The sequence below is a fragment of the Macrotis lagotis genome, chromosome X (genome assembly GCF_037893015.1).
Source record: "Macrotis lagotis isolate mMagLag1 chromosome X, bilby.v1.9.chrom.fasta, whole genome shotgun sequence".
NCBI lineage: Eukaryota > Metazoa > Chordata > Mammalia > Peramelemorphia > Peramelidae > Macrotis > Macrotis lagotis.
The window spans coordinates 336,345,696-336,364,748 of NC_133666.1; positions in this window are offsets into that span (position 1 = coordinate 336,345,696).

The following is a 19,053-nucleotide window of genomic DNA, read 5'->3' on the forward strand; positions in this document are numbered from 1 at the left end:
AATGGAAAAAAGTAATGAAATTTAAAATTTTGATATACATAAATTATATATGAATATATAGATTATACATGCATAATATATTTGAGTAATTTTTTCTAATTTGAAGGTGATGGTGTTTGGTTTGGTCATGGTACAAAGTTCATAATTCTTTCTCTGGATGGTATTCTCCATTGGAGATAGCCCAAAATTGTCCCTGGTTGTTGCACTGAAGGGATGAGCAAGTCCATCAAGGTTGATCATCATCCCCATGTTGCTATTAGGGTGTATGATGTTTTTCTGGTTCTGCTCATCTCGCTCAGCATCAGTTCATGAAAATCCTTCCAGGATTCCCTGAATTCCCATCCCTCCTGGTTTCTAATAGAACAATAGTGTTCCATTACATACATAGATCACAGTTTGTTTAGTCATTCCCCAGTTGAAGGACATTCACTTAATTTCCAATTCTTTGCCATCACAAACAGGGGTGCTATAAATGTTTATTGTACAAGTGATGTTTTTACCCTTTTTCAGGGTATAGACCCAGTAGTGATATTGCTGGGTCAAAGAGTATGCATATTTTTTGTTGCCCTTTGGGCATAATTCCAAATTGATCTCCAGAAAGGTTTTAAAAGTTGATCTTAACAAATTTACAGTTTTATGTTCAAGTTCAGTAAAGTTTCACTTTTTTTGCCTTAAGATCAAAGTCAAAGGCTTGGTAAAGCCTGTTTACTATTTTCTGTGAGTCTTAGATTATATCACCCTTCATAATATTAATTAATCATGGTTCTTATATGTATGTATTCATCTGTATGCACATATAAATTATAAAGAAGTCCTAATAATGTATATGCATATATATACATGTTTGTATAAATGCAATAATGTGTATTCCTACACACATGTAATTCATATGGACATATATCCTTACTAAACATTTGAAGAGAGAATGAAATACAGTCTTCACACAGAAATAATTGTAAGTTTAATTCTGAAAGGAATTTAAGAGGTTTTATTTTTTAAAATTCTATCATTCAATATTGTCATTAAAAGCTCTATTTTCAGAAATTTGGTAAATTCCAGATCACTAGAGTATAATTACTAAAAGGCAAAAATATTTACCTGATTGCAAAATAGAAATAAAGGATTAAAGTACTGCTAGAACAGAGTATACAATCTTGAACTGAGTAAGAGATATCCATTAAGATCTCTACCTCAACCTTAAATACTACAAACCAAGTGAAAGTTATGTATCTGGGTCACTTTGCTAGTTGTAGTCATCACACAGTATGATTTTGGTCTCTAAAGCAATTGAAGATGTCCAAAGTTTAAGTTTTTCAAACAAGAAGTAGTCTTGCTTTTATTTTTCAGTTTCACTTCCTGTAATTTTTTACATGTAATTGATGTAGCTGAACTATGTGAAAAGTTAGTAATTTAATACTTGTGAGGATCCAGGATTTCATCAATACAATTACATCTTGTTTCTGTCAGCACTTATGGAAGACTATTGGTGTGGAATACAGTGTTTTCTTTGAGATGTATTATGTATTTTTGCATTTGTTTATATAATCTTATCTTATATAAGCCAGTTTAGCAAATTGTAATGTTATAATTTTAGTGCAGGGAAGAGATATTTCAAGAAAAGTATGTGTTTATAGGAAGAACATTCATCAATAAACATTAAGTTAAAATTAAGCAATATATAATCAATGTTTAAAATCTACATAATGGTACATAAATCTGGGTAAGCAACTGATTCAATACATTACAGCTAATTGTCATGATTCATTTTGTTATTTTATTAAATATTTCAGTGAAGACAAGTTTTTTTCCTTCTTTTTTGAATGGCTGATGATTACAGCCAAGAGGATTTGGATTATTCTAAGAAATTTTGCAAAGAGCATGATGTTAACATCAGAGATCTCACTCTCTTCACTGAATCTCTCTCCCATTTAGACTTTGTGCAATATATCTTCTATGAGATTTTCTAATACAATTGGTTAATGTATTTCACCATATTTTAATATCTCCTTAATAATGGCAATAAGATGTATTCCCAAATTTTTTGTGATTTAATTTATCAAGAATTCTTGCAAGATATTAACATATGCATGGAAGTTGCTTCATTATAGGAAAAATCTCTAAGATGATTTTGTTTTACTTATTCAATACTTTTTTGAAACAAAATAAAAAGACAATAGAGGTCTTCATATATCTGAGGCAACTTTCTCAATGTAGTCCATTACAGAAAATACATCTATAAAGACATGCCTATTCTTTTCTTGCATTTCTTTAATAAATGTGTAGATCATTTTCAAAATATGGTCATTTTATCAAGAAGAGCAAAACAATGAAAATTAAGTACATATGTAGCAAAATAGCAATATTAAATTCATATTTTATAATGTTAATTGAATTCATAATATATCATAAAATCACAGAATTTGAGAGCTACAAGGGAGTTTAACAACTTTGTATTCTAATTCATTACCAAAAAAATTCCCAATACAACATACCATGAGGAGTGGTTCTTCAGTTAGGTTAGCAAAGTTGGGAGAGTGGTGGAGGAATCCATAGAAACTTATTTTTGCACAGTTCTAATTATGAAGTTGGTAACAAGATGGAAGAGTGGATAGAGTGTTGGCTGTAGAGTTAGAAGGAATTTGACTCCAGATACCTATTACCTGTATGAACCTAGGCAAATCACTTAACCCTTTTTGCCTCAACTCTTCATCTGTAATATGTGCCATAGAAGGAAAAGGTAAACCACTCTAATATATTTTCCAACAAAACTCCAAATGGCATCCTGGAGAGTTGAACATAACTGTAGTTATTCAACACAACAAATGTGACACAATTTTTAAATGATAGTAAACCTAAATTTGTTAGTAGTTCTTTCCTCTGGGACCAAATAGCTGTCATTTCTCCCCATCATAATCCATCCCCATGCTTTATTTATTTTTTTTACTTTTGTTGATGTTATATTAGCCTATTTGAACCTATAATCTCATGAAGAGAACTTCTTTCCCCATGTTGTAAAATCATCTATCATTTATGGTTCCAGAATATTGGGTCTCTGAGAGGTAATGTGTTGTGGTCATGACTAGAAGACTAAAATAATGAATAAGCAAGTCTTTACTCCAGTCTTTAAGTCTTCTTAAATTTAAAGCCCTCTTTGTAAGTTATACTATCCTTTTTATATTAGTTAAATTACTAAAAACATTCCTGTATGGATTTTTGTATTTAGATGTTATCTATAGATTGTCTGGATAATATAGTTTGGACCTCCTTTTGAAGATTTATTGATGATTTCAATATAATAGAATCACATAATATGTCAAGAAGGAATGCTAATATAATGCATGCATAGACTTGGCCACCAAAACATAATTAAAATACTTGGCTTACATAAGTGAATTTCTTTAAATTCTTAAGCAAAGAAATAGAGAAAAAGTAGAATGTGTTCTCCCATACCTGGAAAGTAAAAAATAAGGGGAGATGAATTTAGGCCCAAGATCTATGAAATAAACTCTGTCTTGAGAGCAATGCTCTTTTGAATTAATGATATCACTTGGGATTCTGAATGGTTTTGTTTTATCTTGTTTGGTTTACTAAGTCAGCTTTCAGACTACTGAAGTTTTTAGCAAAATGCATATTTCATATTCATAGAAATTAAATCTCGTTATAATCACCATCATTATAGTGGAAAGTTTTCTACAACAAAATATTTCAAGCCCTTCTTCCTATCTACTAATCCTACTTGTAACACTATGGAGCACAACCTGATTCTGATAGGGGAAAAAAAAGCAGGATAGGAGAAATTGAAATGGTCCCTTGAAAGCGATGTATGGTATTTGACCTGTGCCATTCACGCATGCTGGTACATTGTGTATACATACACAGTTTTTCTTTAGTAGTAGAAATACAGTACATACTTTTTTGATGTTTTTCTCCTTTACACTTTATTGCCTGTCAAAGAAGAAGAGGAAAAAAGCCTTTCTTTTGAGGACTATGCCCTTTAGCAATTCTGAAAATACCTTCCTGACATTTTCCCTTTAAGTATCAGATGCTTAAAAATAAGCATGTACCACAAAGTCATTTGGGACAGAACACATATTCCAGGTTATTACAACTTCATTACTATTTTACCTAGTAGTCCTACTACTAAATTCCAAGAGTCATTTTTAACCCTTTCTGTTGCCGGATTATTTGCATGTTACTTTTAATGTTTTGTAATGGTAATTATAGGCAGTAATGAACACTGCAATTATGCATGAAATTCAATTTTGGGAACCTTCTGCCTCATGTTAATTATAAAGCCTCTAATAGAACTCCTCTGAGGCCTTGCTCCATTTTTTATTTAAATCTCTGCACAGACACATCTTCTTTGTGATAACTCTCAAATGTGCCTTGGTGGGGAATATTACTTTCAACCAAAGGCTTCTTACATGAGTATAGACAACCATGATAGACTATTCAAGTAAATTTTAAAACAAGAAAGAACGAAGCAGTTTTACTCAGAGATTTTGCTTATTCTGACACTTCATAAGGGGCATCCTCAAGAGTAAACAGCAAGTTTTTAAATAACAATCACAAATGTAAAACAAGTCAAAGTTCAAAGGACCCAGCATGATAATTAAGGAGCCATCCAAAGCCAGGAGACACATTTAATTATTGAATGGGCCTATCATTACCACACCGTACAAGTCCTTTCTGTTTTAATTCAAACATCTCACTAGTAATTTAGTTGTCTTCTGCTTTGGTTTTTGCCCATCAAAATGAATTTGCTACCCTTTCCATACCACATGCAATTATGTGGCTTTATGGATGGTTGTCCCCTTTTTTGGTTTTTGTTTAGAATTTACTCCAAACCTTTGGTCACTCATTGAAAGAGAGCAAAGAGTTGAGAATGATGGAAGAAACTGACCTTCAGGAAGGGAAAAGACTTAACAAACTTGTAAAAGAGCTAAGTCAAGGTAGTTACTTCAGAATTTGTTTTTCTATAATAAAAGAAATGATTTTTCCCCAAAAATGTTCTAATAAGAGTAATAATAAGCAAGGAACATTTGAAGAAGGATCATAAGATCAGTGATTGAAAGGAAGGAAACTCAGACATCATCTAGTCTTATCTCTTCATTTTACCAATAAGAAACCTCAGAAGTTAAAAAACTTGGCCACTTTTAAGGATCTATTAATGGAAGACTTGGGATTCAAACCTAGGTTATCTGTTTAGAAATTCAATATTTTTTTACTTAGATGCCATTTTAGATCAGTTCTTCATTTTAAACATGGAAAACTAGGGTATCAAAAGTTGGATTCCTGGTTTAACACAGTTAACTAAGCTATTACAAAGATTTGAACCTAACTGCCTTGAGACCAAATTTGCCATTTTGCCATTATAGCTTGGCTGCCTTTTTTTCCCACCTAAACATAAGAAGTAGAAGAAAATTAAAAGGGAATTGATGTCTCTTCAATTTTATAAAATGTATTTAATAATTATTGCATGAATTGTATGAGGTCTGAGGCTTTGAATCTCTTCCCTAATTGCCTATTTTTTTTTTAGACTTTTCAAGACAATGGGGTTAAGTGGCTTGCCCAGGGCCACACAGCTAATTAATTATTAAATGTCTGAGGTCAGATTTGAACTCAGGTACTCCTGACTCCAAGGCCAGTGCCCTATCCACTGCGCCACCTAGCCATCCCTAAATGCCTATTTCTTGAGGAGTCCTAGCCTTCCTTCTTATTTTGAAGTAAGGAAATATTGAACAGAGAAATATGTTTTATAATTAATCTATTCCTTCTGTACTGACCTTGTATCTTGCATTTAACTTTGCTAAAGGCAATACACACCCCCTATTCCCATCTCATTGTTCAAGTTATTGGAGGAGGTCTGGGAACTTTTAGTAAAGAACCTTGTCTGTCCCAGACCAGGGCAAGTCTCTATTAACAGGTCAATAGGTTCCTGCTCTAGCCTGAAAGGATTAAGTATTTGAACTACTGACCCTCATCAACAAATTCTTCATTACTTCATCTCTGCTCTCTGAGATACCTGCCCTCCCACCTAAATATTTCCTATGTACCCCTTAAAACTCACCCTCTACTCAGTTGATTTGCTTGTCTTCTGATATTTTTCCTTACTGTTCATCCTTTCATAGTGGTTTATGTCACTGATAGGGCTACTACTGCTAATCCCTTTTGGGGAGCCGTGTATCCTAACTGCTTTTACTCTTTCTTTCCCTTAGCTTCTGCTAACCACAGCAATACTTAAATAAACATTTTTGTTCCTAAAATTTGTCTGAGTTAGAGTCAATCTTTCACATGAATTCTTTCATGTTCCACTAGAATCTTTAGTGGTCTATCTTTTCAGTTAGCATCAATTTAACTCTTTAGACTGTTCTACCTCTGTATTATCTTTCTGCCTTGCCCTTGGTGTTATTCTCCCTCCTTTACCTCCCTTCTTACTTGGTAGTTGAGCTTTATGTTTTGTTTTCCAATAAGAGAATGTAAACTCCTGAAGAAGCTTCCCTAGAAGACTTTAGAGATAAGTGAGGGGGAGAAGATCTCCACAATTTTTCCCTTCTTGAGAAGAATGTGTACTTTTACCTTGTTCATTCCCACGCAATTATGAGAGTTCTGTTCCGGTCAACCCTTAGAATTCCATGTTCTTTCTTAAAATTTTTTCTATTATTTATTTTATTTTTTTATGTTTTTGCAAGGCAATGGGGTTAAGTGGCTTGCCCAAGACCACACAGCTAGGTAATTATTAAGTGTCTGAGACCAGATTTGAACCCAGGTACTACTGACTCCACGGCCGTTGCTTTATCCATTTCGCCACCTAGCCATCCTGAATTCTGGAAAGTCAAAATGGAGGAAGGAAACTAAAAGCCTTCTGTTTCATCTATTTCATTGTTTCCAGTCAAATTCAACTGTTCATGATCCCATTTGGGATTTTCTTGACAAATGAGTGGTTTGCCATTTCCTTCTCCAGTTCACTTTATAAATTAGGAAACTGAGACAAATGGAATTAAGTGACTTGCCTAGGGTCTCATAACTAGTAAATTTCTGGGACCATATTTGAACTCAGGCAGATGAGTCTTCCTGACTTCAGTCCCAGGATTCTTGGTTTAAGAAAATAATAGAAGCCAATTTTCCTTCCTAGTCAAATGAGGTAATATTTGTTGTTCTAGTTCAGTCATAGCTCAATCTTCATGGCCTTATTTGCTATTTTCTTGGCAAAAATACTAGAGTGGTTTGCCATTTTTTTCACTATCTGAGTTTTTTTTTTTTTATTAGGAAAGTGAAGGTTAATTGAGTAACCCAGATCACATAGCTAGTATTCACCAGTCTGTAACCTAATTTGAACTCAGACCTTCTTTACTCCAGGCCTGAGACTATCCACAGTGTCAACTAGCTGTCTATAAGAGGTATTAGACAAATGTTTATTTTTCCTTTCCTTCCCCTTTTCCTTCAAATCTGTTATACTTAGCTAATTCAAGAGCCTAAACTCATATGGTAATTTTGCCATTGTTTGAAAGGCAGCTTCAAAGTTCATAAGAGTCCTAAACAGAGGAAATCTGGATGCAAATCCGTTTCAGACAATCTCAAGGTAACAACAGAAAAATACCTTAACTTAGTAGAGTTTTAAAATGCATATACCCAGAGTGGCTAGGTGGCCCAATGGATAAAGCACCAGCCCTGGAGTCAGAAGTACCTGGGTTCAAATCTGGTCTCAGACATTTAATAATTACCTAGCTGTGTGGCATTGGGCAAGCCACTTAACCCCATTTGCCTTGCAAAAAACCAAAATAAGTAAATAGAATGCATATACCATCTCTTCTAAAATTTTCACTGGTTCATTGGGAGAGAAAGCTTTTTGCAAGCCTTAAAACTCTATTGAAATGTGAAATTATGGGAATTTGTTGCTTGCCATTTTTTAGGTAACTCTTCCCTCTTAACTCCAAGTCCTTAAGTCAAGCACAAATGGTATTTCATTTTATGATGGAAGAAGCATGTGGGTATTTATTTATTTATTTATCTCTTTCCATCTTCTGGAGACTTCAGAGAGGTGAACAATTATGGCTACTTTCATTGAGCAAAGTTCTTTACATCTACATATATATATACCAATATTATCAAAATCTACATATATACTAATATTATCAAAATCTGCATATATATACTATTACCAAAATAAATAAAAACTCATGAAACACTGATTAGATTCCAGGAAATGATCCAGGCACAGGAAATTCATATCCAAAATTCAGCCCCTGCCTTCAAGGAACATACATTTCATTGGATAAAATTAATGAATCCTTAATTAATTTAATTTTATTTTTTTTGGCAAGGCAATGAAGTTAAGTGACTTGCCCAAGGTCACACAGCTAATTTAAATTAATTTAAATTTAATTATTAAAAGTCTGAGACTGGATTTGAACCCAGGTCCTCCTGACTCCAAGGCTGGTGCTCTATCCACTATGCCACCTAGCTGCCCCCTGCTTATTTTATTTTTAACATTAAACATATTTGTTTAGTCCTTGGAGTTTTTCAAAGAAAATTACTCTGTTTGAGTTCTGGTTTCACAATAGCAGAAGAATGTTCAGATGGATGCAATTCATTTCTCTTTTGGCTTCTTACAGTATTTTATTCCTTAGTTGAGAACTCTGGAATTTGACTATGATATTTCTTGGAGTTTTTAATTTTGGGGTCTCTTTCTGGAAGTGCTCTATGGATTCATTCAGGGATTATTTTGTCTTCTTATTTTAGGATATTAGGACAGTTTCCCAGGATAATTTTCTGCATGATATTGCCCATGTTCTTTTTTTTTTTTTGATCTAGGCTTGTAACTAGACTAATAATTCACAAATTATCTCTCCTGGATTTATGTTCCAGGTCATTTGTTTTTCCCAAAAGTTATTTTATAATTTCTTCTATTTTTTCAGTGCTTTGATTTTGTTTGGGGGAGTCATTAATTTCCATTTTTCTAATTTTTAAGTGTTTTGTTTTCTTCAGTTAGCTTTTGTGTTTCCTTTTCCAGTTTGTTAATTTTAATTTCTGGTAAGATGCATTCCTTTGCTCAGTTTTATTATTTGATCAGTTATATTCTTTTTCCAATTGATCGTTTTTATTTTTAAAGGAGTTGATTTCCTCAATCAATTTTCTACAATTCTCCTGAATGACCATTTTTCCCATTTTTCTTCTTCCTGTTTGATTTTTAAAATTCTTTAAGTTCTTTCATGAAGTTTAAGATTTGAGGCCTGTTCATAAACTCCTTTGAGACTTCACTTATAGGCAATTTGTCATTGCTTTCTTCTTCTGAGATGGCATTTTTATCATCCCTATCTGAATAGTAACTTTCTGTGTTTAGTGCTCTTTTGGCTATTTTGCTCATGTTGTAACTGAACTCTGCTTCTAGGATATAGGGAGTATAGTTCTGAGCTTTATGTGGTCCCTGATCTGACATCTGGCTTATTGTTTGCCAAAATGCTGCCTTTGTAGCAGAAGTTTGTTTCCTTCTTTTTCTATCATCCCTGAAAAGGATTGAAGGTCATTGTAGATTGCTGTCTGTGATGGGTCATGATTGACTCAAATTCAGTTTGGGGGTCAATATTCTGGCAAGGACCCACTCTACACTTAGGCTCTCTTATATACTTTGAGAATCCATAACATTTCCATTCTTTAAGTTTTTTATTATTTCTTTTTGCCATTTAGACATTTTTATTATTATCAAAAAAAACCAGTTAACTTCTATCTTCCATTCAATCAACTGCCATGGTACTGGCCCCAACTAATGCTTCAGACAACCACATGGAAAGGGGTCCTGCCAATCTGGTATGCAATAAAATTGGCACCATCTATGGAGTTCTTGAGGTCCTCAAGAGTGGCAAGACCTGTTGGAGGACCTTAGATGGGGAACAACGTGACTAACTCTCTGGTCATTCTACTCTCCTCCACCAAGGCTGCCCTCTACATCCTCCCTTTTTTCACTAAGGGCAGCTAGGTGGCACAGTGGAAAGAGCACCTGTCATGTTGTTAAAAGGGCTTGAGTTCTCATCCAGACCCAGAGGCTTGGCACATACAAGCTGTGTGGTCTTGGGCAAGTCACTAAACCCTAATTACCTCATCCAAACTGGTAACTGGAACCAAATGACTCAGAAGGAGAAAGTGAGACTGGTGACTCAGCACAGTACCCCCGCCCAATTCAAACTAATTCATGTACTTGTCATCACATCCACTATCTGTTATCATAGTCTTCTTCCAGAAGGAAAAACAAACATCACCATCCAATCAATTGTATATAGGTTAAGGGTAGGTATTAAAGATCTTACCTGTCAAGCAAAAGAGTTAATATATGATCCCAAATAAAACAGGGAGCTATAGGAATTTATCAGGAAGAAGAGTAAAGCTGTCTTATATTTTAAGAAAATCTGTTTAATATCTATGTGAAGGATAGATTGGAGAGGGAAGAAATTTGAAGTAAAGGGAATAAATAGAAGGTTAATGAAGTAGTTTAGACAAACAGTGATGAGGATCTGCACTCATTAGGGTGGTAGCTATGTGGAAGGCAGGGAATAAATATGACAGATATTACAGACATATTACCAATAAGACTGGATAACTGAGTGATTCCACAGACTGAAAGAGAATGAGTAATTAAGGATAACATTAGGTTGGTAAAAACTGTATGATTGGGAACAAGATATTGTCCTGGACAAAATTATAGAATTTGAAAAGAAGGGGTTTGACATGTATTTATTTGGTACCATAAAGTTATGCTTTCCATTTTGTTTTGCTCTGAACCAAGCAAAATGAGATAAAAACAAAAATCTAATTGACATATTCTAAGAAAGATTAAATTAATCAACTCTAATTTAAATGTTTCTAAGGTAGAGATTCTAAGAATTTTCTATCTGGCAAAGATTCTATTTTCTTTTATATAATTATAATTTTGTGTTGACTTCTAGACCCATTCCCAGGTTTCCTAAATTCTGCCATCCTATAAACACCATGATCTGGGATTCCAATTGCATGAGATCCCAGGTGTGTAATTTGTACAGCTGTAAGTCCAATAAATAAAGCATTCAAAAATGTTTTGTAGAAAGCTCGACCTTCACTGTATTGATTTCTATCAAAACAATCTAAAACTTTTAAAGCATGACCTTTTCTTCTTCAAAGACAAAAAAAAATCTCAAAAAGTGATAACACTGCAATGTAAAACACCAGCTTTGCAAAGTGTCATTAGGGAATAATAGATGATATTAACAGCCTTCCAGACTCTATGGTACAATGATAGAATGTTAGAGCTTTAGCACATCTTAGATGTCATCCAAAACAGCCCTTTCATTTTACAAATAAGAAAACTGGGATCCTGAAATAAGAAGTCATTTGTCCAAAGTAACTCAGCTAAGCAATTGAAAAGCCAGAATTATTGTTTCCAGACTCCAAATTCAGGAAGTTTTCTAAGATAACATAAATATAATTAAAATGAACCATGACCTTATTTATACATCAGTTATATTTTATCCCATACAGACTGATTTATACTATGCCATTCTTGCTCATGTTTTGGGGTACAGTGAATAAATAATAAGTCACTGAGTCTAGAGAGAAGAACACCTGAGTTTAAATTAGCCCTCAGACACTTTTTAACTATGTTACCTTAGACAAGTCATTTAACCCCATTTTGACTCAGTCTTCTCTTCTGTAAAATGGAGATAATAATAACTATCTTCCAGGGTTGTTGTAGTGTTCAAATAAAATAATAATTGCAAAGTGCTTAGTACAGTTTCTAACACATAGTAAATGCTGTTTTTTTTTAGTTGTTTCAGTTGTGTCATGCTCTTTTTGACTCCTTTTGGAAGTTTTCTTGGAAAATATTGGAATACTTTGCCATTTCCTTTTCCTTCTTGTCTTTCAGATGAGGAAACTGAGGAAACAGGGCTTAATAACTTGTACAGGGTCACTGAGATAGTCAGTATTTGAGACCTGATTTGAACTTAGGAGGATGAGTTATCCTTATTTTGGAAATGACATTTTGTGCCACCTAGCCACCATAGAGTAAATGTATATAAATGTTAATCAGTATCATTAGTAGCATCGTTATTTTGCTAGGTCCTTTTTCTTGAAAGCATTAGATTTCTAGATTCTGTCTCTTTTACATTGCAGTTATCATTGAATTAATTTAACTTTTCCTATGTTATCTATCCCTCACCAAGTAATTTCTATTTCTGATCATGTACTTTCTATATCATTATATAAATGATCATTTCTTTCTTGTGGATTATGACTACAAAATACTTCAATCTATTTATGGTTTCTTTCTCCCTCAGAAAACTCTCTGCTGCCTGTAATTTTAATTGCAAATTATTATCACCTGTACAAATTCAGATCTAGCTAATTACTCATACAAACTATTTTGATATACTCTCAATGCACTAAACTTCCATTTGTACAATATATTTTGGGTATTAGTCATAATTAATTTTCTCATTTATATATGAACTATTAAACTGATCTCTATGAATCTTACTAGGGGAAGGGCCAATAATATTAGATACCATAATAAATCCTTTGATTTTAGTTAATTTTCAATATATTCACTGAATTCAATTATTAAAGTTTGATTTAGTTTTATAGATGCTATTTACCTGCTCTGGTGATATCCCATTCAAAAGCCTCATTTAGGTATTAAGGTGATGCACTGTCCTCAAAGGATATGACTGTTGAATTCCAGAAAACTGTCTAGCTAGAAGACCTTGTAGTATGGACTGAGCAAGAGAACAAGATACAGCTTACCTAATCTTGGAGACCAATTACTCAAGCAGCTTCAGGGACTTTGTTTCTATTCACATAGAGCAATTCATCAAATCTAGTTTCCAGACCACAGAAAGATTAAATTGTCCCACCAATAAGTCAATAATAATGCTAATAAAAGTAAGGGTCCTTGAAGTACCACTACAACAGAGCACACACACACACACACACACACACACACACACACACACACACACACACACACACAGACCACAGACACCAAGAACAAAAGTCTGGACTTTGAGTCAGTAAAACCTTATTTTATGCCTTACTTCTGACACAAGCAGTATGAACGTGGGCAAGGATCTTCAGAAATCTGATTTCTTTCTTTTTGAAATCTATAAAATGGGGATAATATTCACAGTAAATCTATAAAATGGGCAATAGCATTCACAGCATTTACTGTAATTTGTAGTGAGGATCAAATTTAATAATCTATGTAAAAAGTTTTACAAATCTTGAAGTATTATATAAACATCAGTTATCCTTTTTTACATATTCTCAATAAGTTTTATTTCCTTTATAATTGGCAACTATGATTTTATATTATAGTGATGTAATATAACAATATGAAATTTCATATACATAATCTAACATAATCTTGTTATATTACCAAATCGCATAAATATTATGTCATATTTATTGTTATATTATATATTATCTTTTCTTTGTTCTTTGAGTAAGTTCAAAGACACTGTTAAATACTAAGTCCTCTCTAAACTTTCTACCTCCCACAGAACTCAATCTAGTGATCTGTAAATACTGAACATTTAACCACAGTTGGATTGATTCTAATTGTTTCCAAAGACCAGCTTTAAAATTTTTGTTCATATTTATGAAATTATTTTTGAGAAAATTTTAATTTCACCTTAGTTATAGTTATTTATAGAAGGAATGAAACTTTAACTTGCCCATGAACTGCTACATGAGAAGATTTTACTCTCATTTCTTCAAATAGAAGCGGTTTGTTTCAAATAGGTTGTGGTTTGACTACAAAGTCATTCTGTTCAGTTCTTAGTAACAGGCTAAGAGTATGATAGTGTATTATAGAACTCCAGATGTGGATCATTTTATTGAAGAACTCAACCACTTTTACTTGACAACAGAATTACAGGTTGTCAGGCATAGTTGCCAATTTGACAACCCTCAAAGAAGTCAAAGATTCAATCCAAATAAGGGGTAAAAAGATTGGGGAGATTGTAGATTATGATTGCTAGTTGGAGTACAAGAAAAATTCCAGAGAATCAAAATGGTATGATCTAAATACTATCCCTTTTATAAGTTATTATTAGCACTGAAACAGCACACAAAACAAAGTGTTCACTTGGAAAAGAAGGCTAAATGACTTCAAAGTTATATAAAATTTGATAGTAGAAGTATGTGACAAATACCTATTTAAATGAAAATCAGTGAGTCAAACATTTTAGAAGAGGAATGATGAAACCATGATGCTAAAATGAGAGAGGAAGAAGTTAGTAGAATTTTGAAATTAGGAGATTTAAAATAAATAGATTGTGGTATTGGAAAGATAAACGCTCTATCAAATAATCATTCATGAATTAAGCAATATGCATCTATTGATGACTATCCTAGTGTTCCCTGTTCTAGGGAGTCAATCTTTTTTCACAATCAATTTTTTTTCCAAGGCAATGGGGTTAAGTGGCTTGCCCAAGGCCACACAGGTAATTATTAAGTGTCTGAGGCTGGATTTGAACTCAGGTACTCCTGAGTCCAGGGCCAGTGCTTTATCCACTGTGCCACCTAGCTGCCCCCACAATCAATTTTAAAGAGCAAATAGACCACCTACTTATAACTAAATGTAGATTAGATTTAAAAAAATTAAATCATATCAGAGAGCTGAAGTTATAATTGTACTACTCCAAGTCTTAAATAATCATAGAACATATTTAAATGAAATAGAGCCATTTCCAAGATGGTGAATTTTCATAAACTAGTGAATAGTGGAAGTATCATATTTTGACCTTTCCACTCCACACAGCCTGATAAAATATATGAAGAAGTGGCAAATGCATTTAGAATTAAGTTAAGAAGAGTAGATAGGCATGACCTAATATAAGAGAATATAGCTGTACTTGATGCAAATCAAAGTTAAACTCACTTGGATTCATTTCTGAGAAGTTTTAAATAAGGAAGTTCCTAAAAGCAAAAGTCATGTACCATCTTATTACTAAAAAACCAAAAAAAAAATGGTGGGGGAGTCTTAAATAATACTACTAATAATAATCTATATTCCTCCATTATCTATCACTAATTATATTCATAATGATACTACTGATCTGTATTTCTCCATTATATCACTATATCACAGTCATAAGAATGGTCTATGTAACATCCAAGAAGATAGTCTGCAACAAATAATAATGATGATATTTGTTTTCAAAGAAGACCATGACATTAGGGAGATAAAGCCATGACAAGCACATGAATTAGATTTGAGTGAAGGGATGCTCTGTGCTAAGTCATTAACCACACTTTCTCTTCCAGAGTCATCTGGATCCAGTGGCCAGATATGAATCAGGACAACTGTAGATGGTCCTGGATGCATTCAGGATTGAGTGATTTGCCCAAGGTCATACAGCTAGATAGTATCAAGTGTCTGAGACCATATTCAAAATCCTGTCCTTCTGACTGCAAGGTCAGTACTCTAATAAATCCTATCATCATAGTTGAAGTGCATGCTAGATCAGTATGAACTCTATAGGTTTTACTGCACTTAAAATTTATTTTATAACAAATTTGATTTGGAGATAAATTCAACCTTATATCTTTTTCAAAAAGTTGTCTCCAATATATATATATATATTAATGTCATAATTATTGTTATATTCAAACATAAAGAAGAATTCATTTAATGATGACTTCCATATCAATAGGTGAAACATAGGACAGGAAAATATATATTTGCTTGGAAGTGTTACCTAGTGCAATGCAAGATGTTAGTTCTACAGCAACACTATATCCAAATCTAAGAGAAATTCTTTATTGACAAAGAAATTCTAGAAATGCTTTCATTTCTAATGTAGTCCTATTGATCATATTAAGCCCACTTGGATTTCTAGGTCTTCTCCATGAAGATTCATGATCATTCAAAAGAGAGAAACCCAAACATCTTCCCAGGAAGAAAATGCAACCAAATTTAAGAATCAGGTGAGATATGTGTCTTAACGTAGTTTTCAAATTATAAAGTGAAAGACCAATTTTGGGATAATTTTGCCTTCAGTGTCTAAGATAGCACCTGAAATGAAGTGGGTGATTAATTAAAATGTTATTAACTTGAATTTCTAAATTGAGAATAAAATATCCAAACCCATTTAAATCAATTATTTGAGCTATGAGCTATTCCTTTTAAATGAAAATGTTTTACTATTTTCTTTGTTTATCAGAGAAGTTGAACCACTTTTGGTTTTAAGTGATCCATGTCATGGATTTGTGACATATTAAGAAATACTATTATCATATTTGGCTGCTTTCTTCCATAGAATGTCAAGGTCTAACCTGCCTTATATTGCATCTTATTACATCTCAGGTGGTTTTATAAAGCTTTTAGGAATCAAAAATTTTCTATCCTCTATATTTTTAAATTCCTATCCTATTTTACATATGCAAATTCTGTTTTTCAAATTTTTCCATGCAAATTACATTTCTTTCTTGATTATATTATGTAGCCTAATTTATATTTCATCTATTTTTTCATTTCCCTCATTTTACACAATTGGTCTTGTCTTATTTTTAGACTAGGGCAATACTCTGTTGCATATTTTCAATGTAATACTTTATCTACAGCTTGGCAATATGGTTGATTTTGGAAAAATATTTTTTTAATTTATACATCTACATCTGTAAGGCATATGCTTTATACTTCCCCCATCTATAACATTTTGTTGACCCTCTGGTCTTGCTTTTTTCCCCAACTTTGTTGTTATTTTTTGTTTTGCCTCTTGAATCCACAGAAGATTATTTTTAATTTTGAATTTTTAGTAGAAATATTTGCTTTCTTTGGAATGTGAACATTTTGTACTTAATGATTTGTTTCATAATGATTCCTCTCAACCTTTCCTTTTGAATTTTCCACAGAAAATTTCTTGATAATTCTGACTTAAAGGCAATATGGGAAGTCAGTTCTTCATCAGGAAACAGCTCCATCTTAATGTTGGTTTTCAAATTGTAACAGGAAATGCTTTAAGAAATCTGAAATCAGGGTGAGAATTTCTGAGGTACTACTCATGAAGACATTCACATCAATATCCTAAGTGACAATCTTTTCTAATAATCTCTGGAAGTATGGGTAAAATAGGTTCTATTAATAAAGCTAAATATTAAACAAAGAGTCCATTGGTTTCTTCAGACTTCAGCTTTTTCATGCTTATCTTTTGGAGCCTTGAAAATAAGCACTGAAGCCATTTTGCTATTTTCTCAAGTCCAAATGTGAAGGGCTCAAAGGCATACTTTTCCTAGGAAGGTATTCACAAACCATTCTTTCCCCTTTTCTTTAGTTTTTTACTTCCCCCTTTTCTTTAGTCTGTCATGTGAAGGGACAATCAAGACTAGTTTCTTCAGATTTGTTTTTATTATTTTTGATAATACTATTTCCATCTCATTCTAACATCTAACTCCCCTTTTCCTTCTCTGCCAAATCAAATGCTATCCAAGATTCAAGACCTGTGTGGAGTATATCATTTTCTATGCTAATCTTTCCAGCTGCATTGGTCTTTCTCCTCTTGTTCTCTCTTATTCTCTTCTAAGTCATTCATTACTTGATTCTGTAATACTTATCTCAAGTTCACTTTTGGTTCTAAGTGAATTTTTTTCTCTCACAAAATCTCAAAATTCTTAAGGAAATGAAATGCTCCTCATGGGACTCAGAATGTTACCATATAGTTAATAGATATTTTCTTATTCAATTTATACTGAGGAGAAAAAAAAGAACTAAATTAAATAAGAATTCTTCCCTCAAGAATATCATTGCTGTTCTTAAATTTCATTTTAACTCTCAATTCTATGCTTCTGAATAAGTTGTTTGTGATGCTTATAAAGATTTCTACTCATCTCCATCTCTTAGAATTTAGGATTTTCTTGAAAGCTCAGCTGAGTCTTCATTTCATATCTGAAGCTCTCCTGATCTATCCAGTTATTGATATATCCCCTACAAAAATCAGCTTGTATGTATTTTATCTATGCCTTCAGTGGGGCATTGACAATAAGCAGTGCTCTCAGCTAGGTAATTTTCCAAAACAAACTATAGTGAAAGTATTAACTGCATTGATAAGAAAAGTTGTACACCAGGAACTCATTCCATCAATAAAATTGCAGGTCCATGGGGCAGCTAAGTGGTGTAATGCATAAAGCACCGGCCTTGGAGTCAAGAGTACCTGAGTTCAAATTTGGTCTCAGAGACTTAATAATTACCTAGCTGTGTGGCCTCAGGCAAGCCACTTAATCCCCATTTGCCTTGTAAAAATAAAAAACCTTAAAAAAAAATCACAGGTCCAGTGCTTATTCTAGTTTTACAAGCAATTATATGGATGCATATGCCATCTCTTCTCTAGACTTCTTTTGAGGGTGGAGCTAGCTTCAATTCACACTTCTGTGTGAAGGAATTTAGTAAAATTTTAAATAATATTTGATTTTGGTTGTGGCAGGATTTGGCCCTGAAGAAATATTAAACATTTTTAGCATTTTTCATTGATGTTCAATACTCTCTTTTGTACATTACATTACATTTCATGAGATCAATTCCTCATTTCTATGTAACTACAATGAAGATTTCTTCAGGGCAGCAGAATCTTACTTTTGACAGTTTTGTGATACCTCTTACATGTGTGGGATTTTCTTTTGAGGAAGGAAGGCATAGTTATAGAAATTTAAGAAGACATAAAACTTCTGTGTTCTAAGAAAGCATTTCCTATGTTGAAATATATTCTAAATAACTGAACCACTAAAATGTATCCAAACCACCATGTGTATGTATATATATATATATATATATATATATATATATATATATATATCAGTATATTTCAGAAACAGTTATGAATGAATCATGAAATCATTGTCTTGATCCAATTAGGAACTATTATAATGGATACTAAAATATGGGTTTTGTGGGAGTTTTGGTCAAGTGAGTGCTATAGAACCAAACCCATTTAATATATGTAGCTAGAATACTTTAAGATGATGGAGGAGGGACTGTCAATCATCTGGGCTACAGCATTCCCTGGATAACCATCTGCAATCATTTCACCC